Genomic DNA, 13,821 nt, shown 5'->3' on the forward strand with positions numbered 1-13,821 from the left:
CAGGTAGTTCCAAGGCCAGGTTATATCCAGGTGGGAATGCTTGGCTCCTCCCTCCTGGGTGGAGCACCTCACAATAGGATGAGATAAGTCCACGAGTCATGTGGTGGGTTCTTGATGGCCCATTGTCTTTTATTAGGGGTGAGTCATAGCAGGAGATAACAGCTAATGTCCCACAGCTGGTGGTAATAGAATACTGACTACATCTGTACTGTAACCTAGGACAGCCACACAACAGAAATGTTTTTGGAATGGAGTTACGTGTGTGTTTAGATGAGGAGTAAGGTAGCATTTGATACTAAAAAAAGTTACTACATTATGAAGGTAAGAAATTTAGGGAAAACTGTTTGTCAGAATAGTTTTGTGTGTTGCAGATCCTTTTTTGTTGTACATGATCAAAACTACGTTTCTTCTGCTTTGTCTGCGTTTGTCGTAGATGACAATGTCTTTGCTACTTGTAATTTTACTGGTAAAAAGAATCACTATTAAGTATTGATATCTTCTCATATACCATCCTAAGATTATGGTGGAGAAATTACAGTAATATGAACAAGGCTCTAATCAGAAGGAGCCCATCTTCATCTTTTGAAAGATTTTTCTTTTTAAAGTTTTGGTCTTTAAATAATTTTTGTAGTGTGAGCACCTATGTGTTATGGAACTTGCTGGGGCTGATTATGTGGTGTTTATGATCTGTCATTTTTATCTTTCCTGCTCTTCCATGGCTTATTTTGATTTCTTCAATATATAAAATAAAAGCTCTAAAAACAATTTTAAAGAATTGCAAATAGACTTGTCTCTTAAGGTCTTCTTTTAAAGTGACCAGTGAACTGTTGCATTTAATTGGTGTGCAACTAAGTCTGTACAGAGACAGTAGGGTACACAGACTAATTGGCTCCCTTTATAGTGAATTTCATGCTGAATCCTTTTTCCCTTGTTTTTCAGCTAGACCTGAGTGACTGTAAACCTGGTGGACCATATTCTAAAATTGGAGTGTAAGACTGGTAAGCAGTGTTCAACACATTAATTTTAGGATAATCATGTGTAAAGAAGGAATGTGTAAATATAGTGATGACTTACAAAATGAGTACTAGGTGTAGCAATTCATGTTGCCACATGATGCTAGAGTCAAAAAAGTTAAGAAACCATAATTTAGGGACCTAGGACTAAATTCTACTTTTGGTTCAAGCAACTGGATTCAAGAGATTTATTTAGACAAGGGTGTTATTGGACACTGTGAGTGGCTTAGTGCATTGAAAACCATATGGAATACAACATCATATAAAATATGATCTTTATGTAGTCAGTAGATTTTTCTGCAAAAAACATGGAAATAAATAAAAGGTTTAGCATATCATGCAATATAACATGAAACAGATTCTGAATTGGAGTGTTGGACTAGAAGATCTGCCTTTAAGAAATAAAGAAAAGCTGTAGGACATCACAAAGTTTATGCTGATACTAATTCACTGGTGGTAAGGAGTAATTTCAATCTTAATTTGTGCATGTAGACATGTTCACAGAGATATGTGGACAGTATTTACTGTAGACGTTCAACTTGGATGTCTATGCTATGAAGTCTTCTAAATTTCTATACAATGCTCATGGAGAGAGCCATCTCCAGAAAAGCAGTACAAGATTCTGTCTTTGTATTCTTTAGGTCACTTTCTGAGTCTTTCTTTTCCGTTGACTTTACAGAAAACTTAGATGCCTGAATTGACTGAAATGATAACACCTGGAAAAGTTTAAGCTTTTATATATTATATTTATTATATTATAGTTATTGTATATTATAATTCTATCAAGGATGTAAATGGTAAGTAATGGTCATATACGTTCTCAGACAGAACCGGTGATGGTCAAAACATGCTGATCTTCAAAACAGTTTTACACTATTCACAAGCAAGAAGGTAGGAATTATTTACTTAAGTTAGATGAGATTGGCTACTATGTGAAGTTTAATTTTTTAATAGACTATCATCAAATTATATTTTATGCAATGTTTTATATAAAATTTTAAGATTGTTTAAAACTGAGAAATGCTACTGGTGAGTGAAAAAAACTAAAGAAACTTAATTGTATTGTTTTATTCCCTTCAATTGTAGCAAACCCATGGTCTAGCCAAATTTCCAAGCAATAATTCAAGGTATAAAGTATTTTCCTTTGTTGACATTCTTATTACTTTAGCATCAGCTTGATAGCTGACTCTCAGATTAGAAACCTATGTAACAGTGTCAACATCTAAAAAGTACTAACACACATTAAAATTAGTTTCTTGGTCTAGATTTCTTGTGTAATATACCACAAGCGTACAGCACACAACTTCCATATTTCTTATATCTGAGGTTCTTACAGAATTTGAAGGCTAGTAGGCATGCTTTAGCATTCAAGTATACTTGTCTGGGCAACTGAACTGAAATGCATCCTAAAGTTTAGCTCTTAACCTTTCTTATGACAAAAGGTGTTTTCTATCCATTTGGTTTGCAGATTTAATTCCCGTGAGGTTGAAGGCATCCCAAGAGGAAAAGAGACTGGAGATCTTATGGCAAATCTAAAGTATTTGCTGACCCATGTTTTAGATTAAATGGGCAAAATTCCATACTGCTTTAAAGAATGTTTGTGCTGGTATCTCAATTAGTATTTTTCAGGTAGCTAGATGCTGCACAGAAATGTATGGATCTGTAAGTGCCTCAGTTTCCAATTCTCATTCTGCCATGAGTGATGAGCTGATGCTTTTAACTTCAGAATCCCAGGCTTGGTTCCTGTAGGTGTCCTAAACAGGCTTGCATTCCTAGCTTGGAAATGCTGCCACCAGAAGTCTTGGACCCATTCACAAGTCATTGCATAATGCAGTGACAGAGATGGTGTTTTCCCTCTGTGGGTTGCACCTTATAAAATACAACAATGTATTTCTTCATAAAAGTTATTTCCATTAGCTGAAGTGTTCGAAGTCTATAATCTGACCTTTATGGTTACAGCTCACTTGAGAATCACGTAGGAAAATGTGAATAAATTGAGTACCCAGGTAAAGTCTGTGCAATAACTTGACACTGCAAAATGTACTTATGAGTACACTTACTGTGTACATAATAGTTCTAGTGTTGACTTTTAACAGTCTTATTTGGTGACAACTGCCTGTTTAAGAATTTGGCATTGTATAATTTGGGACTGAAGATGATAGAGCCATGTGTGAGAGATGTTGCTTGTGTGTGTGTTTAACTGGAAAACTGTGCCTCTGTAAGCTTCAAAAGGTCAGAACTTGATTTAATAAACTTTTCTTCCCAGAAAACAAGCTTTCTTCTTGAATGGGTAACATTGTTAGAAAACTGCATGTCTGGAGACATTGCTAATAGGCTTGTGAGACCTTTTGCTCTATCCAATGCTGTCTTGAATAGTCATACCGGATCTGGTCTGAATAAACCAAAATCCTTAAAATGTTATTTCCTGATCTGTATGCTTTAGATCACTTCTGCCTTCTGCAGTACCCTTTATGAAGGTGCAAAGCTAGGATTTCCATATCCTCCAAGTGCCTCTATGCTCCACTTTAGCATTTTATCATTGGTCTAGTAGCACTCTAGTTGGTTGTCACTAACAATACCTTACAACCCCCCTTCCTTTTCTTGCTCACTACCCACCAGTACTGTATTTTTACTGATATAAATGCCTTTAACCTCTCTGTATCATTTCTGCTTTTTCCACACAGTTGTTTTTCAGTCTACAGTGGCTACATGACAGCACAAAACATCCTACTCACAGTGCTCCTTATGTTTTCTTAGGTCATGATGCCTCTGAGACAAGGTGATTTTTATCCACTGGAAAGCATTATCCTCAAGTTCTTGGATGCCCAATAAGACTTAAAGAATTTTCTGATATGAAGCTTGCCTTTGATAATCTCTGATAAGACACCTATCTTCTTGCTCATTGGAATCTGGCCACTCTCAGCTTCTATAGCTTCACAGGCAATTGAGATGAAAAATCATTGCTGTGGTGGTAACCGCAGGCATGAAACAGTGTTGCAGGCATCATGAGTGGGTTTGCATACCATGAGTCTTAATTTTGCCAATATAATGCCTAATTCACAGGCATGCGCCATTAGCAAAGGATAATTCCCTTTCTGCCTGTTCTAGAATGCTTCAGAATATGATCATGGGCACTCAGATTACTTACATTGTCTAAATAAGTAACAGTCACATGTTTGGGATTCCTAGATTTTCCTTTTTCAATTAGCTCAAAAAGAATATTTTCCTTCTGAAAGAAGGAGCTTCTAGGGCATACGGATGGATAGATATTGCCCACAGATATGGTGAGAGCATGAGCACTTCTACTTTTATAACTTGCATTTAGATCTAGCAAAATAGTACTTACTTGAAATGTTGCAGACTGCTCTGCTGCTTTATCTGTGAAATGCATACTGGGCAAATGCTGTGCCTTGCTGCAACCTCTTTAACCTTTTCTGGGTCAAAAGTAAGACCTTTTTACAAAAAAAAATCTGTTTAAAATTCGATCTAGGAAGTTATTCCAGGACATCTTCACAACACTTAATGATGGGTTTGGATTCCAGGAGAGAAGAAAGGCAAGAAAGAGCTATTGATATAGCCCTTTACCAAAGCATTAATAATATAGAAATTAAAACCTTACAATCACCACACCAATGTGCATTGCTGCCTTACATACTTTTCTCTTGCTTGTTCTCATCTTGCTCCAGACTGGTGACCAAGACAATGGCCATCTGAACTATCATAGAAATTTCAGAGGAGGGGATTGGAAAAGTGGACAAGTGGAGGAGAGAAAGATAGATCTAGTCTGTTTTTACTGTGTGGTTAAGTCCCAGTGGATATGTCCTTATGTTTCACATTCTGTTTGTTCAAACTCTTCCCTCAGATAGGGACATATGAAATGCCAATTATTTTGATGGGCATTACTTGGGGCTAAAATATATCCATCCATCCCCTTTTGGGTTAGCCTGGAGTGCAAGAAAACCTAGTCTGGATCTCAGATTCCTTTTTCAGCATGTTCATTGATTTGCAGATGACAGGACATTTTGAAGAAGTGATGAAAAAATCCACCTCAGCTTGACCCATCTTGAACTGATGCTTTTAAGTACTCATGAAGATGTTCACATCTTACATCCTTGATATGGAGCAGGGAGAAGGAACTGAATTTACGCTTTGTACCATGTATCCGACTCTCCATAGTCTCGGGGTTCGATAACCCTTCCAATACTTGCATTATTATGAACTGAACAGGAGCTCTAAACAGATTGAGGACCTTCTCACAAACAGTGAAACGGCAGATACTTTCCTGACAAAACACCTGGGACAATGGAAAGGTCCAGGGGGTGTTTTTGAATGCCATGTTTAAGATTGTGTGCCAAAAACAGGCATGTCCAGATGTGAGCCAGGAGAAGACCAGTTACAACTGGCAGAGCCACCAATTTCAAAAATTTTGAGAACCTTGTACTGCAGTAATTTTTTTTTTTCATAGCATGTATCAGTATACCAGATCTGGAATTTAATAGTGGTCTTGCACTGAGATAGTTTCTGATGGTAGCTTCCAAAACTTATATGTGCTTGTTAGGTTTGTTGGGGCATGAGCTCCAGTGCCAGCATACTGTGTCTTCTGAGGTAGAGAATAATTCATTAAGTTATGTAAATTATCAGAAGAAGGTTTAAGCAAAATGTAGCCACTTAGGCATTCTGACAGGTACCATATAATTTTAATAAAGATAGTCCTGATGCTATATGGAGAATCCTGCGAGCCCCATTAAATTCAATTTTCATTTTTGCATCATGTTAACAGGAAGTATGTAATTCATAGACGAGAAACAATTCTTTTTAGAGCTTATAAGCTACCTTTACTAGGAAAGATTTTGTTTAGGTAAATACCTTGACTAAATTTCAAAGTCTAGTTTCAAACTGAGCTATATTAGAGTTTAAAAATATACTTCATATGTCAAGAACTGTTAACTTGCATAAGATATTGCCTGTTTCTCTTTAATAATAAAACTAAAACTTTGAATAATTACTTAATAACTTAGATATTGTTAAGGAAATAATATTTCATGAAGAGTAGGTCTTATGCTATGTATCACTTTGTTGAATGAAAGACAAAACCAGGGAATAGTCATTGTTACAAATGGACTGTCTTACCAAGAGAATGGGAAGAAAGAGTGATGTTCTTTCCAAGAGAAATGGAGATGGAACTTAATCTATTTTCTGAGGAAAAAATATAATAAACAATACTGGTAAAATATAACAAGATAATGAAAATAAAATTAAAAATAGAATTTTCACAGGCTAACATCTAAATTATTGATATCTGTGAGGAATTCTGTAATATAAAATGACAAGAACAAAAATGTGTTGTTCAAATGATATGTTGGGAAGATTTCACACACTAACTGGACTGAAAAAAGATGGGAAAATGATTAAAATATCTAGATTTAATTAACTGAAAAGTCTAAAGGCAATATTTCTATTAACTATATGTTCTGCTGCCATATAAAAATTCAGATATAAAACATGAAGTTAGAACTTGATATTCTAAACAGATTTGATTTTGGGTTTGGTCATGTGAAGAGAAAAAGGAAAATATGACAGACTGTTTGCCAGTATATAATCAGCACATATTATTTCTTTCAGAATGTAAATATCAGGAAACTGGAGCAAAGGTGATAATGCAGGATAGAATTATGCAAAGTTTGGAATTGTTTGGCAACAGTTTGTGCAAATCAAAACATTCCTGAAAACAAGTATGACCTCATGCCTCTTCCCTGTGTGAAGTCATAAGCACTTCCATGAGACCCTAGATCTACCAAATTTTCAAATCAAAATGGAAATTTGACTGAAAAGCCTTCATAAACTTACCAATTAGTTCAGTAAGGTCTCTTAAACAGGTTGGTATTGAACTAGCATGAGTAGTCACTCAAGGCATCAAATCACTTGACTTGCACCATGGCCCTCTGGAGCCAGAGACCAAAACACATGAGAACTCTCTAGAGGGGAACTTGACCTGCAAAGAAATTGGAGTAAAAGAACTGTATGGATTCCAACTGAAATTGTTGCAATCCATCTGTGATGATTCATGCTAATGAAAGATTTATCTGTCATTATGGTTACGTGGCCATGTGGAGTAAACTCAAGATTCATCCCTAAGAGTTGGAAAGGTTGATGGTGAAGCTACACAGTGGACAGGAAACAGAATATTTCTATGGAAGAGCAGTACTGAAAAAAGTCAGGAGTCTTCATGAAATACAATATATCTATGTCTGTCTATCTATCTATCTATTTATCTACCTATCTATCTATGTATTGATTGGAGGTTGGAATAGATGAACCTTTATGTTCCCTTCCAACCCAAACTATTCTATAATTCTGTGATTTTATGATATTAGGGCATTTGATGTTTAAGTCCTGGTGCTGAAAGAAAATATATCTTCAAAGAGGTCATTCAATAAAGCAGGTTAAAGAGAGGATTAAAAAGAGAATCAGTGATTCTCTTAGTAAAAATTGGTGATGCAGGTCAGTATTTAAATGACCTGGACAGTGAGGTCAAATGATATGTGGGAGAGTAGAAAGTTTTAGATTTTTTTTAAAGTCCTTGAGGATCAATTAGTCTTCAGATAGACTATGTGATCCTGTGGTCACATAAAAAGCCTAATTTACTCCTGCTACAATGAGTATTTTATTTCCTGGAGAAAAAACACAGTCAATAAAAAGACAGAGATATCATATTCACACTACTTTCTTTAGAAAATATGCAAATGTCTGTGTCTGGCAATTTAATGTATCTAAGGAATAGTGGTGTTTATTACTTTAGTTCATTTAAAGTTGTATTTCAGGTTTTGACTAAGAAGATGTACAAACCAAAAGGTAAGTACTGGAAAATTTGGCGGAACTGAGATGATGGAAACAATTCAAAGGTTAATTTTATTTGGTGAAGATGAAACAGTGCAACATTTTCTTCATACTGCTAACAGAAATAAAAGTTATTCTGCTGAGAATTTTTTTTATTCTCACCGTCACAAGCATGAAGGAGATAATGACAGAGAATATGCAGTCTAAGAATTTTTCTCATGTTGTGCTAGACTTCTGAATCTTGACTGTTCCTCCTAGGATCCCCCTGTAGTCAGTGGGGAGAAATAGACCTTTTAGGGGGTGATTTGTCTCATCTAGTTTATAAATTGCTGAAGGGATGAAATGGATAATGACCTGAAAGTGTGTGACTCCACTTATGGAAAAAGACATAGATGACTGTATTCTTTTTTGGTCTGTTATGCTTATAGCTATACCATGAGAATGGCTTCAGCTCCTGAATGTTTAATAGTATTTCTGCAATACAAATATATACCCCTGGAAGGCAGAATCAGGTGCTTTCTGATAATGATGAGATTTTTTGTAACAGAAAACCTCAATTTTTCTTTCTTCTAATTTTGTCCCATAAATTATCTAGTAATTTTCTAGTAGAAGTATCTAGTTGTAGATGGAGGACAATTTGAACACTATTCTTTGAAGCTAAGAATGGAAATTAGTGCAGTAGTGTGAGTAGAGTACTCACACTGTACTTTATATAGAAGCTATCTAGAAATGCAGAAGGGCCTTAGTTCTAAATACAAAACATAAAGTGATGAATTCAACAAAAAAAAAAAAAAGAAAGAAAAATGAAAATGCTTATAATAAGTGCTTTCTTGTGCGTAGAAGTCTTTAAAGATTTTGTGAAACTTCATAAACTTTGAAACAGAGGCTATCAGCAGTATCAATTTTGGATGGTCTTGAGCAAAAGTAATTAATATAAATCAAGAAGATACATATATGTGTGGAAAGAGAGAGAGAAACTCAGGAGATGCAGAAGAGTGAAACCAGTCTAGTAAAGAAAGAAAATATTTTGCTAATTTAAATTAATCAAACCAGCTATATCCTTGGGGAAGGATGTGAGAGAGACAGTAGAAGAACACAAAGAAGTTGAATATAGACTTATTGAGATATCCCAAGCAGAACTCTGGCTCTTGATTAACTGTAAGTATAAAACTTGAATTGGATCTTGGAAAAATGATATTTGACTTAATATGAATATTGACAAACAGTGTGAGGTATGTCAAAAGCAAGAGAAAAGGAGCTTGAACTCTACCTGAAAAAGCATCAGGTATTGCAGGATGGAGAGATATTTGGGGCCATGCGGTGGGGGGTGTTTTCCTATCCCTAGTCACTCTCTCGAAAATATTGCAAGGTATAACATTGAAAACACAAATAAGAATTATTTAAGCTGTAAGTTCTTTGGGGGAAAGGTTGGTTCTTCTCATCTGTTTGTACTGTGCCTTGACTAATAGATATTTATTTTTGTAGGTAAATAATAGCAGAGTTTCTTTACAGAGTTGTACACATAAGCATCTTTACAAATATACGTATATATATGTTTAAAAAGAAAGAAAAAAAAGACAAAAAGACTGACCTATAAATTGGACAATTCAGATAGAATTCCAGGCTTTACTACCGCCTTACTCACTCGCAGTTCCTGATGGATATAGCATACTCTCTTATTTCACGCCACAGTTTCTGCACAGTATAACAAGGCATTTGTGATAAGATACATATCTCAAAGGTTTGGAGTTTGAGAATAGATTCAAACTATTCAGATTGTTTTGGTCTGTAAAACTGGTTAGAAATCTCATGCGAGAACATTGTTCTCATGAGATTTCTGGTATTGTCTTCTGTGAATCAGATCATAAATACTGCAAGAACTTTTTTTGTTTCAGAGGTATTTCTGCAGTTCTTTTCTCAGAAGAAAATTAGAAATATGGAATTGCATGGAAGTGAATAATAGTGAAAATAAAAAGTCAACAAAGTGAGAAAGTTTCTAAAAATCAGTTTTAAATTTTGGTAAAGACTCAAAAACTTTTTCTTTCCACTGCTGCTCGCTGAAGCAGTGAAAGCAGTGCACCCTCATTTTTATTCATACTACACATGTGTTGCAGTACATCACTAATACTCCATCTATATGTATATTTTATCAGTTTATCAAGGTTTTAATTATATAACTTTTCATGTTGGGCTTGTGATCCTCCCGTTGTGTCTTTCAGAACAGTTCTCTTCAATAGCTTTTGATCTGCTTGGTGTTTAAGGACTGAGTTGCCACTGATGCTGTTTGCCAGCAGCAAAGGGAACTTGGATATGGCCTGACCATGGAGACTGATAGGCCATAAGATATTAAGCTCCTGCCAATTTCTATTTTCTCTTTCAAAGATTGCTAACCTCATCTCCCCAGGGATTGCAACTGCTGCCAGCCTTTAAACCAGCAGGAGTAATATCTGTCTCTAATTCGTAATTACTAGGTCTCTGTCACAATGAGCATTGTTGGTGCTTGCCTTTATTTAATTAGTAAGTATGTGCATTTGTACTGGTGAGAAATACAACTGGGTGGAAACATAACCTCATTGCTTTAAAGTTATTTTTCTCTTTCTCTTTTTTATGAATCTTCCTGTTATTTTATCCATAACATACAGCAGATCATTATCAGTAGCGTTAATAACACGCAATGCTGTGCATATTTTTCAACAAAATTTGTATTGCAAAAGAAACAAGGATAGCACCTTGTAGAATTGAAACAGACAGTCTGCCCCTGAATTTTTACCTCTTCCCTGTGCCTACTCCCTATTATTAATGTATATTATTACTTCAAGTATGTCAGAAAAAGAGACAAACAGTCAGAGGCAGAAATTTCTCCCTAATTCACTCTGCCTAGCCAGCAAAATGTAACACAAAATTATTCAGGGGAAAAATACAATTTTCTGTCATCTCTGCCATACACTGATAACAAAGCTACAGGCTAATATGTTTTGATATTTTTGTCACTCGTTTATCATGTGACCTTTCATGCTATCATTAATACAGCTGAGGGACAGAGCAGATACACTGAAATAAGGGTGTGGAGAAGTCAGATTGCTTCTCTAACAACTAACGGTCAGTCACAGCAATTTATGCTTTTCTTCAGTATAGCACTGACTGAAGAAGAGAAATTGTTATTAAAATTTGATATTACTGTCTAGGCTCTGCCATATAGAATTTGCAACTTTTAGCTATGATGGGAATACTGGGAGGGGGGAGGCTTAATAAATTTCCCTTTGAATTATGATATTAATACAATACAACATGCTTGCTCAGATATTCAAAGGATATACATGGGGAAAAATCATATTCAGGACACTCCAACACTGCATATTAGTCATAGTCCAGAATTGTTATAGCTAAGAAAAATATTTTAATAAGATGCGTTCAATCACCTTATCTTGGCTCAATTAAAACAGTTGGTTTTTTTCATTTCTGTCTGTTTGTTTGTTTGTTTTCAAAATTCCAGTTACTAATAGTGTTACATACTATTCAGCAATATTTTCAGGACATCCAAGAAAGTGCAATGTGTCTTTTTTTATGTCTGTATGTCTTTTATGATAAATGATACCTGGGTTAAATTTGCATTCGGCTTTACACCATTTCTGACAATAGTCTAGCTTTTTATGTTGCCTGTGGAGTCTGGTTTGTTAAAATTCCAATATAAAACTAATTTATATTTGACATTAATGAGTTAAGAAATGTTTTATACAGTACATCAGAGCTGAGAGAGAACTTTACAGCATTCTAGTAAAGCAAATTACTTCTTAGTAGAACCATTATGTAAAAAATGAAAAATCACTAATCTAAGCTACTTGTCCTTCCAGAATCCTATGATTTTTAATGTTTGTATTAACAAAGAACTGAAAATTTAACAGTGACATTTTTTCCTCTTTTACATTCTATAGGGGAATTGTAATTTAACTAGTTGGAAGAGATCTTTTTCATCAGTGTGCATGTCTGTGCTAGGTCAGAGTAAATCTTTATATTTATTGATAAAACAATATTAAAATTCTTTAACTATTTAAAACATTAAATAATGTTTTTCTTGAGAATGACTTCTTTGAGTAATATTTTTAAGTGCACTAGGAAATGACCTTTATATATATATAAAAAAAGTAAGGATGAGTTTTAAATGGAAAGATTTTTAAATAGGTCCCAGAGAGAGCCTTGTAGACTTGAAATTAATCTTTTTGCATTAGATCTGATTGCAAAGTGAAAGTTTAAATTTGTTATTACAAATGTAAGAACCTGTTCCAGAAAATGTATGCAAATTAATAATTCAATTTGCCAAAATATCAGTTGACTTAAATTTGACTACTTCTCTCAGTAAATTTACCATGTTTGCACAAATGAACCCTAAATATATTCATGAAAACATTGGATGCATTAACACTATTTAGATATATGATTTCATTATTTCATTACTTACTATTTTGTAAACAAACCAATAACATGTATTTTTAAACACTTTTAGCCCATTTATAGTCAAATGGACTGCATGCTTTATGCATGAAATGTTATCTATACATATATATATGCATATATGTATATAAAGTGAATTTTACATAATTTCTTAGTATCTGATTAATGTGTACAGATAATAGCATCAGATAAATAAAATAGCCTATTTAAGTCCTGCAAACTTTAGAACAAGGTAAAGGATTTTTACCTTTTGGTGTTTCTGTCAAAATGTTCTTTAGAGATTATTATCGCTTCTAATATTTGGTAATAATAATAACTAATATTAGGGCTTTCTGAAGCAATTAATGAGAAAGAATGGATGTAGGAATAATGCTGTTAATACAAAGATTTTAAAATTATGTAAATCCATAATAAAGTAATATTAATGTGGTCAAAAGATACCTGTAAATGTGATAGTGAAGTACAGAAAAATTAACCTAAAATACTTAGTCATTAAATTGAAAACATCTTTTCTACTATTCATACTTTTTAAAAAAGTATTTCTTTTTTCTCAAATTATAGCCTTAGAAGTGGAATATCATGAAGTGCATTCTTTTCTTAGTGCACACTTTATTACAGTCTAAGCAAGACATTGGCTAAGTGGACTTGCCTTTTACCTCCCTGTCACTAACAACAGTCCTGACCTGGAGATGCAGCCTCTTTCAGGATAAGAAGAAAATGTGTCCATGCATGCTTAGTCTATACTGCCTTTGAACAGATTATATATCAAGCAGAAATGTACTTAGTCCTTTTTGTTTTACTTCTTTTTTCCCTTTTTTTTTTTTTGTTTTTACTTCTAATAGGAGAAAGTAACTGTAGTGGAGGCTTTGGAGTTGTGTGTTTGTGACTGCTATCAACAAAGGATTCAGCTGGACTGAGAGCCTCCAACCTGTTTAATGTGATGCTGAAGGGGAAATTTGGAACCTTAATCGTGGAATGAGGCAGCCTCCACACTTACACATTTTGTACTTTTTGTACTTTATATTTTGCTCAGTCTATCCCTTAATATCAAAATAATAAAGGAAAGAAAAATTTAGAAAAGGAAGAAAATGCTATTTTATTAATAGCTTCCTATTGAAGTGCTTTTAAAAAAATATGTTTTTTTTCTCCTGCAAGCTGGAATCAATTATAAAACATTATCGTTTGTTGAAGCACATCTTAATAACACAAATGGCAAAATTTTGATCTTTCCAACTTTGTCCAAAGAGAATGTGCATGTTTTAGAGTGGAATCACTTATTGCTTTAATATTTGTAATAAATTGATTGCAAAACTATGAAATAAGAGCCTTTCATTCCCTGCTCTCATACCATAATGTTCAACAAAAACATACAAATGAACAAAAAAGGAAGGGGGATTTTAAGGCTGACATTCGTGTTTGCATGTAAATAAAGCACAAGCCACAAACAAAGCCAGCAATCTCACATACTTGCCTTCAGTGGTAAAGGATGGAAAGGCTGCCTGCTACCAATCAGCAAGTGGTT

At 34.4% G+C, this 13,821-nt stretch overlaps 1 long non-coding RNA gene across 1 annotated transcript; it reads left to right on the forward strand.

Moving 5' to 3' along the window:
• The first annotated feature begins 233 nt into the window (after window positions 1-233).
• LOC146442144 (uncharacterized) lies at window positions 234-13,423 on the forward strand. The gene is made up of 3 exons (XR_014849559.1): window positions 234-282; window positions 940-998; window positions 13,142-13,423. It is a non-coding gene; the product is annotated as an uncharacterized LOC146442144 (long non-coding RNA).
• Window positions 13,424-13,821: the final 398 nt, after the last annotated feature.

This window comes from Lichenostomus cassidix, chromosome 2 (assembly GCF_008360975.1).
Source record: "Lichenostomus cassidix isolate B80296 chromosome 2, HeHo_3.0, whole genome shotgun sequence".
In the NCBI taxonomy this organism is placed as follows: domain Eukaryota; kingdom Metazoa; phylum Chordata; class Aves; order Passeriformes; family Meliphagidae; genus Lichenostomus; species Lichenostomus cassidix.